At 34.2% G+C, this 12,552-nt stretch overlaps 1 pseudogene across 1 annotated transcript in view; it reads right to left on the minus strand.

Moving 5' to 3' along the window:
• The window catches only part of LOC145798706 (protein kinase and PP2C-like domain-containing protein), a 67,709-nt pseudogene extending 55,502 nt beyond the window's left edge, over nucleotides 1-12,207 (minus strand). Inside the window, exons 1-2 of the transcript XR_014340139.1 lie at nucleotides 11,761-12,207; nucleotides 4,552-4,645 (exon numbers count right to left, since the gene is read on the minus strand). The product of XR_014340139.1 is annotated as a protein kinase and PP2C-like domain-containing protein (transcript). The remainder of the gene's footprint in view (nucleotides 1-4,551; nucleotides 4,646-11,760) is intronic.
• Nucleotides 12,208-12,552: the final 345 nt, after the last annotated feature.

The following is a 12,552-nucleotide window of genomic DNA, read 5'->3' on the forward strand; positions in this document are numbered from 1 at the left end:
TGTATCGCCCCTAATACCAGCCATGCTTCGCTGTGGAAAAAATTCATCGCAGCCACTCTATGGGAACATTTACTCTGGTGAAAGTTTCCTGCAGTTGAAATGCAAAATGTCATGCTTTTTGGTAACTATACAGTGCCATTCCTAGGGAACAAAATCTACGTATATCCTATGATCTACGTATATCGCAAATTTTAGTTGGCTTGTATAAATCTTTCTTAGCCAGGCTTAAAATATAACCCTAATAAGCCCTCATCTATAAACAAGGTTTTATTTCACATCTTTTGGTCAAAGGGCTATTGCAGTAACATTTCAAATAAAAAATTAATTTGACAATGCTAAAAATCTAGTGATTCAAATAAAGTGCTAATGTTTCACACTTAAAATGTTGTTTGGCACTTGAATAAGGTCTAGAGGAGATTTAGCCCTCAAAATGGAAAAGAATTTGCTTAGGATTGATAACATAACATGACAGAGATTATGAATTGTTCATTTTATTCAATTTAACCAGTACGAATTTGCTTTATGCCAATCAATTCTGCAATCAATATAATTATCAATTAGACACACAAAAGGATTCCCTTTTTTTTTTTTTTTTCCTTCTTCCTGTCGAAAATCAAAACGAACAAAAACCACAAGACCCCGTAGCCAACCAATTTGTAAGGAAAAAAATACATTATTTATTGACCCTACTAAAAGGCATGAACGCTGAAAATTGACAAACAATTGGGGATGGAACGAGTATTTATAAATGAGATGACTTGAAGACCAATCCCATCCAAAATCCAAGTTAAAACCACCTTAGACTTTGCAAAATCGTTGGCCACTCCTCAAGCCATGAAAATCCCTACAGATTGGGTGCCTGCTTCCACTTGGGATCTCAGTTTTGTAATAGATTGAGTGTCTGCTTCCACTTGAGATCTCAGTTTTTTAATAGATGAAAACAAAGTTGATTGAAAACTCACAATTTTCATACAATGGAAGATTTTTTCTTTCAAGCTTGTCCCTTAGCTATCCTTCAAGTCAAAAGTTTTCCCATAAAAAATTGGATATGTTGTGGCTAAGATTTTTCTTTATACTTTGGATTTGACTTGCTTTCATATGTATTTTTTCTTCTATGATTTTGCCAAGCAGTCAAGTCACACAAGGAGGGTTCTTTCCATTCTAGTTGCTCCCAATATGTATTATTATTTCTTCTACGATTTTGCTAAGCAGACACAAAGGAGGAATAAAATGATTGATATTTGCTCCCAACAGGTATTATTTCTTCAATTGTGATTTTGAAGGTTGGAGCTAGTCCTCCTAGGCATTTGTACATCAACTTCTCAGCACACCAAAATCCCATCCAATCAATTTCCATTTGATTCAAATTCTTGTTAGCCCTCCAACACATAGGAGAATATAATGATTGATGTTGGCCCTCCAGTACTACTAAATCAATGACAGCCTAAGTTTTCTAATCCAAGATTAAATAGTCTGAGAATTCAACATGACCAGCCTTAAGACAACCAACTTTATTTTGTTCATGTTGTATCTCAAGGGGGAATAATGGAGAATTTTCCTCTTCCTAGTAGATAAAATCCAGAACGAGACACAAGGGGAAATCTCGGGCAAAAATTACATAAGAGGGAAAAAGGCCAAACTATACATCAACCCATAAGCTAAATTCTTCCAGCAAATCAATCAAGAAACAAAAGAAAGAGATTCCTAATAGTATTTATCGAGAGAGAGAGAGAGAGAGAGAGAGAGAGAGAGAGAGAGAGAGAGAGAGATTCCTAATAGCAATCTACGTTACACGGACTCGGGTTCGGGTATCGGGTATTGGGTACGGATGTGTATCTAAGGGTCGGACACTTTAAAATTAAAAATTAAGGATACATGGATACCGATCCAAATTAGGATACGGGTACGGGGATACGTTAAATAGTTATTTTTAAATATATTTATTATATGAAGATGAGTTTAAAAAGTATAAGGAATAACAAATTTTATTAAAAAAATAACAAATAAATAATAAATAAAAATTATAAACATTATTTTAGACATAAATTAAATTATATTATATATGATAACATAAATTATTTTAATTTTAGACATAAAAGTTATGTTATTTATGATATATTATATTATTTATTTTTAAATAAATAATATTATATAATATGAATAATATTATATTAATATAATTTATATTATATATAATTCAAATTATATTAAAAAGAAAAGTCAAAGACCTATAGAAATAAAAATTGTGTTAGCTTCGCAGAGACGACGGAAGGGGAAGACGACGAAGAGAGTCCGAGATCGAGATCAAAGGGGAAGACGACGAAGCACAGTACATCGACTTCGCAGATCAATCAACTTCGCAGATCAACTTTGCAGATCAAGCTTCGCAGATCGATCAACTTCACAGATCGATCGATGCTCTGCAACCGATTGAAGTCGAAGGCCAGGTTCTCTCCTTGCTCTCCTCTTTCGATTCTTCTGCCGTATCCGTTTCTAAGGAGCAGTATCCCGCACCCGTACCCGTGTCGTGTCGTGTCGACACAGGTACCTTCGAAATTCCAAAGAGTCCGTGTAACATAGGTCGAGGGAAAGAAACTTGAGGCAACAGAAGATAGGCAACCCACAAACACTCATCCCCAGGAGCCGAAATACATAAAGAGAGGCTAGGACAACCCTCACAAGGGTCGACTAGGCCAGAGGAGCCTTCGGCTGAAGTCGAAACAGCTCTGTGGGACCTTGTCTAGTTCCGACAGAGACTCAGAGGCAACAAAAGATGGGCAACCCACAAACACTCATCCACAGGAGCCAAAATACATAAAGAGAGGCTAGGACAACCCTCACGAGGGTCGACTAGGCCAAAGGGGCCTTCAGCTGAAGTCGAAACAGCTCTATGGGACCTTGGCTGGTTCCGACAGAGACTCAGGGACCAGCGATACAGGATGGGTGGTGATAGGTGATGGCTGGTTGGTGGTAGTGGCTATGTGAGTGACGGTTTTTAGGGTTTTGGCTCTAATACCATATAATTTAAGAGAATACAAAGCTTGAGTGATGATTATGATATCATCACCTTTTATATTAATCAATCAACTATTACAAAAGGAAGCCCTAAGGCACTGATTAAGGAATCACCTTTTATATTGATTGATTGACTGATTAAGGAATCACAATCAATCAATCACAATCACAATCTAATCTAAATAAGGAAATAAGGAAATATTCTAACAACTTCTGCTACTATAACACCCCCATCTCAAATCATAACAATTGTTCACTTTGAGCTAGGCCCCTCAAGGGTTTAAAGCATGTTGTTACTTGGAAGGAATATGAACTCATTTATATAGCCTAGGAACTTTTCCTACCTAGACGATGTGGGATGGAATGTGATGTACAATAATGAAAGTGAATTCACTTATATAGCATACTTAACCTAAAATAATAACCATATAAAAATTCTTTGACAAGGAGTAATGCCCTTGGACTTCTGCACGTACTTAAGTCAATAAAGGTGAACACTTTTGCAAGTGTCCCAACAATTGTTGGGCAAGAATGGACATAAGAGCATAGTCAACAAGTATTCATTATTGTCTAAACATCTATTCAACATCAAAATTGCCAAGTGAAAGAAATGTCCTCAATATCATTACCTTCCATTTGGGCAAGTGTACCAATGAAGTTTTACCAGTAAATACACTAGCTATGTACTAAACGGAGAGGAGGGAAAAATGAATTGAGCACTCACAATACCCATAATTACTGTAAAATCCAATGACAAATTAGCAGACGTTAATCGAGTATTTGAATATTCTACTGAAATCAAACCTTCAAGTAGCAAGACAAGACATTGTCGATTGCCTAAATTTCAGTTTTCCCATCCTTTCTGGATAGTTCCTAGCATCCTAAATTTCTAGATGAAATAAATGAACATTCACCTTAAACATGCTTTCATATTATGCCAGCCAAACCACATGTTATGAGTATACTTGAAACAATGGCATTTGGATCTTGTATGCACAACGACATGCAAATTGTCTTATTATTGACTATATTGACACTTACGATATTTAACTCGCAAAGACAACAATTCTATCATAAACTTTATTAGTCACATTACTCTCTGGATAGTTTCTAATCCAACTGAAGATGAAGCATTTTCCATGTGTCTTTTCAATAAAGTAGGTATATAAGAAAAACATACAATCATTTATTTATCTGAGCAGCATACTCCTGTCTCTGTTATTTGTTCATAGCATGTAATGGACCTCTCTAATAATAACTAAAACAAGCATGCAATGTATAACAAGTATTGCAGGCATGCACAGAGTGATCTTGTATGCTCTGTGTAAACTAAAATCTGAATGCTTCATTAGCATGTTTTTGAACAGATACTTCATTCGCCTGTTTACTAATGCCAAAATTAAGGAAATTTTGCATCATCGATACTAAATGTACGTCCTGGACAAAACAAATATATAAAGGGAAGGAAGTGTCAATCATAGCATATGTATAAGTAATATAGTAAGTTAGAGCTTCTCGGAGCAGCAATGAACTCACCTAACATTGTTTGGGGTAAGCTCATTGAGTGCTGATTCAATAATGGTTGGGCTGAATTTAGAGGGCAAGGATGACCCCACTTAGGAGGATACAACTGCAAAATAATTTCAAATGAACAGTTGATGTTAGCAAAGCAAATGATTGCTGAAGAAACAACATACAATCACTCATACTGAGTTTGAACAAGATGAAGATGGGGAAAGAGAACAAAAATTCAACTATTTAATTTCATGTATTTGTTTAGCAGGAGAAGGGTGGAAAATACAACAAAGTTAAATATCTTATACAACCCACACCAGAATGGCAACTTTACTTCTAGTTTCTTACAAAAAAATACAGTCACTTTTTTCTCTCATTAAAGTAGCCAACTATTGTAACTTTCTCACAAAAAATTAAACCAAATGCAAACGAGAAAATAAATTTTCCTTTCACCTTTTCTTTCACTTCACTATCTATCACTTTTGTTTTCCATCATATTTTTTACTCTAATCAAATGGACCCTCAAGATTCTCATTGAAAAGTTGAAGTGCAAAGCAAGAAGCCAAAGAAAGAGAAGCAGAGAAAAACTGAATTTCTTAACTACATCTTGTAAAAAAATAAATAAAAAGTGAAAAAAAAAAAAAAGAAGAAGAAGAAGAAGAAGAGAGAATCAAAAACTACACTCAAGTCAATCAAAGAAACGTCTCCAGGAAATATCGAATTAGTAGTGGCTTATCTCCAAAAACCGGCTTTGTATGAATTTTACTTGTCAAAACAAGTCTAAGCTGAGATTGAGCGTAACTCCTATGCTACTGAACCAAGCTCAAGCTCCTTGTACTTGGCTGGCTTCATCTCATTTACAGTCTAGATGAAGTGGGAACCTTCACCTTCATCTAGCACATGTTAGCATAATAAACTGACTCAGCTTGCTTAATATTCAATGATCCAAACTCATCAAGGCAAGTGGTGGGTTGCTCTTAAATTATCCTCCAACAATGTTTCACTGCAAAAAAGTAGCATCAATCTTTTCCTACTTAAATGGTACAAAGAAAATTCCACAAAAAGACTTAAATATAAAAATAAAACCATCAAAGCAATCATGGCTTACTAAGCCAAACCAAGCCTTAGCAAGCTCATCAAATAAATTGAATTCTACACCATTTATAAGTGAGCCTGACTTGTGAACTGAAGCTTGTACCCTATACAGCTTTCTGTAAAGAATGCATCTCAGACAGTAAAAAACAATAAACATCAGGATAAGAAGAAATTATACCATTCAAAACCAATCAACCACCTCTGAATTCAAATGACAGAACTTTTTTTTTTTTTTTGATCAGCAAAAACAGAATTTTATTGAATAGATCAAAAAAGAGGCAAGGATGAGGCATCCTCTACAAGTAAGAAAACACAAAAAGAAAATGCATCTCCACAAAACAAAAAATAAAATCCAGAAACAACTCCTAATCCAATAACCACTTGCATATTCATGCCACCGTCATCCATCTAAGAATAATCATGGGGAGAATTTGGCTAACCATGGGCCATGCAACTTTTCAACCCCCAGTTAGCAGATAAGTGGGATCTCAAGGATGAAAAGTTCAAAGGATAAATTATTTATCAAAAAAAAGTTCAAAGGACAAATCAAAAGATGCGTAGCTTATTCATTATCTCATCCTCTTGGAAAGAAGATTAAAAAAAGAAGAAGACTATCAAGACATAGCACAAGGATGGTAACCGAGACTGGTACAACATCCAAAAAAATGAACATTCTGTCGACAAAAGAATTTGAAGAGGGTTGCACATGCTACTTTTATAAGTATGGTGGGAACCGTATGTTAAAAATGAAATTGCAGTTGTCATTTCCTTTTTCCATTGTTATAAAATCCTGTTTTCTCATAAAGTTTGTACAAGAGACTATCAGCTTTGAAAGAATTTTGGTCATCATTAAAAGAATATACAAAATAAAAATAAAGATGATAATCCAAATTCTTAATTAAAAATCGACACAAAAATAAGAAGAAAAACATCTCCACAAAGGTAAATAGCCTAAAATTGCAATGCTTTCTAATGCAATATCATGCACAAGGATCAAAATTTTGTTGCAGCACGACATTTAAAAAGACTGCGAAAAAGGAATATCTAGTAAACATGCCACAAATGCAATGGAAATAGCAAAAAAAACTTTGAAAGACAGGTGAACACTTGAAGCATAGAAGAAGATTTATTAATGCATATTAAAATAATTTCCAACAGCGCTATTACAGCAAAAGCACACTTAGAACAGTTTCAAAGCTGATATTCTTCTGTACTATAAAATAATCATAGACAAAATATAACATTTTCATATGAACTCAACATTTTAACACAAGTAAAACAATTCAAAATAAAGGTCATAGCAATTAGAAACTAATATTCCAAAAGATCTTCCAGTTATTCTGATATTGGTTCACCTCTTCTCCTTATCTACTTATTCTCAAAGAAATTCGAGAATTTTTTATGCATGTGCTTTTGGGTTCTAGAAACTCAACAATAAGGCTAAAAGAATAATAACCTTTTGTTCTTTTTAGACTATATTGTTGTCGACAATAAATTCAAAATAATAATAATAATAACCATCCCAAACATTTTACGAGCAGTTTTCAGTTGTTTATGAAAAGTTTATTTTTATGAATATCAGCATTTTGGTTTTGCAACCAAGCTTTATTGTACTAGAAAGCAAAGACATTCAGCTAATTCCATGCAAAGAGAATTTTCATTTCTGTGCAGATAAAATAGATTCAAAGAAACTTTGATGTCAAATGCGTTGTCTAATTCCCCTGCTAAAATGAATATAGAGACCATCACTCAGGTCCACTATTGCCATATATGACCAAGCTTTGAAACCATACTGTTTAAAGTCTCATTTTCAAAAAAGATACCTACAAAATTAGGGCCACCATTATACAGAAGCTCCAACAACTCAAGGAACTAGACTATCTAAACCAGTAAAGATCATGTTATTGCCCATAAACTACGCATGATATGAACATGCCGACACAGGAAATTTTCAAAATATCAAGACATAACACATTAGTAATCCAAAAAAGGGCTCAATATCAAATGTTTCAACTCCAAAATAAAAACTACACCTCCATTAAAGATTCTCCTGTTGTGCTCCTAGATGCATCACCAAAAACAAATCACTGAAGACTCCGGCCCATTTCTTTCTTCTTCCCTTTTTTTTTTTGACAAGTAAATATATTAGACAGGTGCCAAAAAACAAAGCACAATCACCACTTTACACCGCTTATGTTTGATTTCAGTTTGGATTAGGCAGATAAGATACCCTCGTATGTGTAAGCCAGGCAAAGGCATTTTAGTCATTCACATGCAAAAGAGTTATCCCCAGTTTAACTGTCCCACCCCTAGGACAAAATAGTCCCTCAAACGTAGGTAAAGGGGTCACGTGGGATTAGCTATTCTGAGCAACTTTTGCAGTACCAAATGTGGGATTATTTACGAAACAATACAAGGATGAGGGAGGAGTCACAAGTCACTACATCTTAGTTGCCAACTTCATATGCAAATGGAAATACAGCATGAGTTACATCAGACAGATCAGTAACAAAGGCACATATGCTTCCACAGTCCACCATTAACAGTTGGCCTCTAAAAACTCCCACTAATAAAAGCCAACATAACTTGATCATTCATTTAAGAATGGAAGTCAATGGCTTTCATAGATGAAATAAATAGATTTGGTTATCAAAAAGAGGACAAAGCATGTTGTTCTTCTCATGCAATATATATATATATATATATCGAGCTTTTTTTCTCTTGCTAAAAAAATAAAAGAACAGAATTCGATGTACATCATGTACTAAACAAGCTCTTAAATACTTAACACTGATAAAGTGCTAATGCTTCACACTTAAAATGTTGTTTGGCACTTGAATAAGGTCTAGAGGAGATTTAGCCCTCAAAATGGAAAAGAATTTGCTTAGGATTGATAACATAACATGACAGAGATTATGAATTGTTTATTTTATTCAATTAAACCAGTACGAATTTGCTTTATGCCAATCAATTCTGCAATCAATATAATAATCAATTAGAAACACAAAAGGATTCCTTTTTTCTTTTCTTTTTTTCTTCTTCTTCCAGTCGAAAATCAAAACGGACAAAAACCACAGGACCCCGTAGCCAACCAATTCACCATTAGTAAGGGAAAAAAAAAATAGAAACAACCCAACCCTAACCCATTTCATGTGCCTTAGGTGTTGAATCCTAAAACTTGTTAGCGTGTTTCTTATACCACTGGAAATAGGTGATGTTTGTTCCTGAATGGTTGGTAGAGTATCAAGCATCCATGATACTTTGTGAATTCACCACAAATTAAACGCGATCCACCATTGACTAGAAAATCACCAAAACAAACTTGAAATGTATTAAAGTGATGTAAAACGCATATTAATCAATTGATAGTGCAAGCGAATATGGATGCTTCTCTTATTTGACAAATTTATTTTGGTTACAACTAGTTTAATTCTCCTCCCGTACGAAATTGCTGGTCCATTTTAACTATTCCAAACATCCCAAAAAAATCATCTATGTTTTTTTATTTATTCTTTCTTTCAATTGATAGGGAAAAAAATACATTATTTATTGACCCTACTAAAAGGCATGAATGCTGAAAATTGACAAACAGTTGGGGATGGAACGAGTATTTATAAATGAGATGACTTGAAGACCAATGCCATCCAAAATCCAAGTTAAAACCACCTTAGACTTTGCAAAATCGTTGGCCACTGCTCGAGCCATGAAAATCCCTAGAGATTGGGTGCCTGCTTCCACTTGAGATCTCAGTTTTTTAATAGATTGGGTGTCTGCTTCCACTTGAGATCTCAGTTTTTTAATAGATGGAAACAAAGTTGATTGAAAACTCACAATTTTCATACAATGGAAGATTTTTTCTTTCAAGCTTGTCCCTTAGCTATCCTTCAAGTCAAAAGTTTTCCCATAAAAAATTGGATATGTTGTGGCTAAGATTTTTCTTTATACTTTGGATTTGACTTGCTTTCATATGTATTTTTTCTTCTATGATTTTGCCAAGCAGTCAAGTCACACAAGGAGGGTTCTTTCCATTCTAGTTGCTCCCAATATGTATTATTATTTCTTCTACGATTTTGCTAAGCAGACACAAAGGAGGAATAAAATGATTGATATTTGCTCCCAATAGGTATTATTTCTTCAATTGTGATTTTGAAGGTTGGAGCTAGTCCTCCTAGGCATTTGTACATCAACTTCTCAGCACACCAAAATCCCATCCAATCAATTTCCATTTGATTCAAATTCTTGTTAGCCCTCCAACACATAGGAGAATATAATGATTGATGTTGGCCCTCCAGTACTACTAAATCAATGACAGCCTAAGTTTTCTAATCCAAGATTAAATAGTCTGAGAATTCAACATGACCAGCCTTAAGACAATCAACTTTATTTTGTTCATGTTGCATCTCAAGGGGGAATAATGAAGGAGAATTTTCCTCTTTCTGGGTAGATAAAATCCAGAACGAGACACAAGGAGAAATCCCGGGCAAAAATTACATAAGAGGGAAAAAGGCCAAACTACACATCAACCCATAAGCTAAATTCTTCCGGCAAATCAATCAAGAAACAAAAGAAAGAGATTGCGAATAGTATTTATCAAGAGAGAGAGATAGAGAGATTCCTAATAGTATTGTGCAAGTGAATGCGATTTTAAAAAGCAGGTTAGATTCTCAAATAGTTTGAAAAGTGGGTCAATTATCTAAATTATTATTATTTTTTTAGAATATTTTTTAAAAAAAAAAACTCTAAAAACTTTACCAATCAATTTTTTTTTTTAAATTTATTTTCATTAATGATAAATTTTGAGTATTATCTCACATGTTCCCAATATATTTATTGATAAGGATGGGGCCTATTAAACTACTGCCATCAACACGAAATTGCAAAATTAACACCAACTTATATTTACAAATGTATCCACCGAAATTTTCCATTATTAGGGTGAGCAAGTTTGATTATCGTGCCATGTCAAGTTTTGATACATTGTTTTTTGAAACATGATTTAATTTTTATTTTTAAATAGATCCGGCTGTATAAATAAATAATGTAACAAAAGGACATAATGTTGAGATTAGGATTTATGGAAACTAGTACTAAGTACATAAGGTTGAGATTAGGGTTTCAAGGAAATGGACTCCCCAAAATCAAATTATGAAAGGTTGGTCCCCCTAATGCAATCCTTGAAGTCTGCAACTTTTCCTCAAGTCACAAAAGAGATAATCATAGTAAACCAAAAGCATTTTAGATTCTCAAAAGCCTATACCCCAAGCCCATTAAACTAAAATAATCAACCCAAACAAACTTTTTAATCCCAACTAAAAAAAATCTCAACTCTAAAAAGCCATTTAAAATTTTTTTTGCCAAACCACAACATAATATAGATATAATATTTATTGGTGGGCCAGTTTTCTAATTGAATCTTTGTGTAATGGGTGCAAGCCACGCACCCATTAAACTGAAAGACTAAAATCTTCATTATCTGCTTGGTTTGTATGATATTTGGTAGCTTACCTAACTTAGTGTGATTTGATTGTTTCCATCATGTAAACAAAAATTGGATGTAAAACACAGAAAATTTTCTATTTGATAGATTACCCTTTGGGGCTTTGTCATTGAAAAGATGAATATTATCAGAATTTGATATGGAAAAACAAAACCATGGTGTATTAATTTGTTAATCTACTCTCAGAAAGACACAGCAGTGTGGGGATCCAAGGGCTGAACCTGTCAAACTTTGAGCAGTCAATGGCACCAACAACAACTGTAATTCAAGATTTCCGGTATATATATGAACTATCGGTTTTATTCCGTTTTTATTATGTCCGTGTTATCTTAGGTTAACAAGAATGTGATTTGGGATTGCAGGATTCAAAATAAAGGTGAAAAAGATACTTGCAAACTGCAATCAATTTCAGACACAAAGAAAGAAAGAAAGAAAAAAAAAAAAAAAAAATCAATGAAAAGGAAACCACAGTGCAATCAATTTCAGAGTTGGGAATTTAAGAGATTACCAGAATGTTCTACGAGAATTTCACACAAATTCTACAGATACAAGTTGAGAATTCAAACAACTAAATTTGGCACAATTAATATGTATATATGTAAATATATAGCACATATTATGTATGTAAAATTACTAACCTTGTCAATTGTGGCGACAATGGACATGTTCTTGAAATCCCCCGTGACCTCCCAATCCCCAGCCGCCGAATCAGCGCAGACGACATCCGGGTCGGGTGGATGCCGCCACAGCAGGAAGAAGCGATTTCCTCCCAATCGTCTCTCTCTCCCCTCCCCCATTCCCCCCTCTCTCTCCGCTCTCTGTTTCTCTCTCTAGGGTTTCCCTGCCCTCCCATGGCTTCTCACCTCTCTTTCTTCGAAGCCGTTTTGACGGGGGAGGATGCTGGATCTATCGTTGGGGAGAAGAGGCTGGCGGAGAACGGAGAGGACGTTGAATTGGGGGTGAGAGAGAGAGAGAGAGAGGGAGAGAGAAACCCTAACCAAAACTATTCAGACTATTCAGAGAGTCTAATCGCAATGAGGAGAGAGGAGGATAAAAAGATCTCCGTGAGAGAAATGTACCGTTGGGTGGGGGCGGTGGTGAATAAAGCAATATTCTAATAAAAATCCTAATAACCAAATTCTTTTGAAATTGTAATTCTAATAAAAAAAATTCAAAATTCTTTTCTAAATGTGTAATCAAACACGTAACTCAAAATTTACTTTAAATTTTTTTTCAAAATTCATAATCAAACTCTTTTTAAAATTTTATTTAAAGAAAAATTTTAAAAAATATTTTTTTATTTTATGTTTTAAAATAATGATTTTATTTTTTAAAATATTTAATTTTTTTTAATTTCAAAAAAATTTGGATGGCCATATATATCTAAACCATAACAAATTATTTGGCCAATACTTAAAAAAATAACAAAA

Source organism: Camellia sinensis, chromosome 9 (genome assembly GCF_055761805.1).
Source record: "Camellia sinensis isolate YWXY chromosome 9, ASM5576180v1, whole genome shotgun sequence".
Lineage (NCBI taxonomy): Eukaryota > Viridiplantae > Streptophyta > Magnoliopsida > Ericales > Theaceae > Camellia > Camellia sinensis.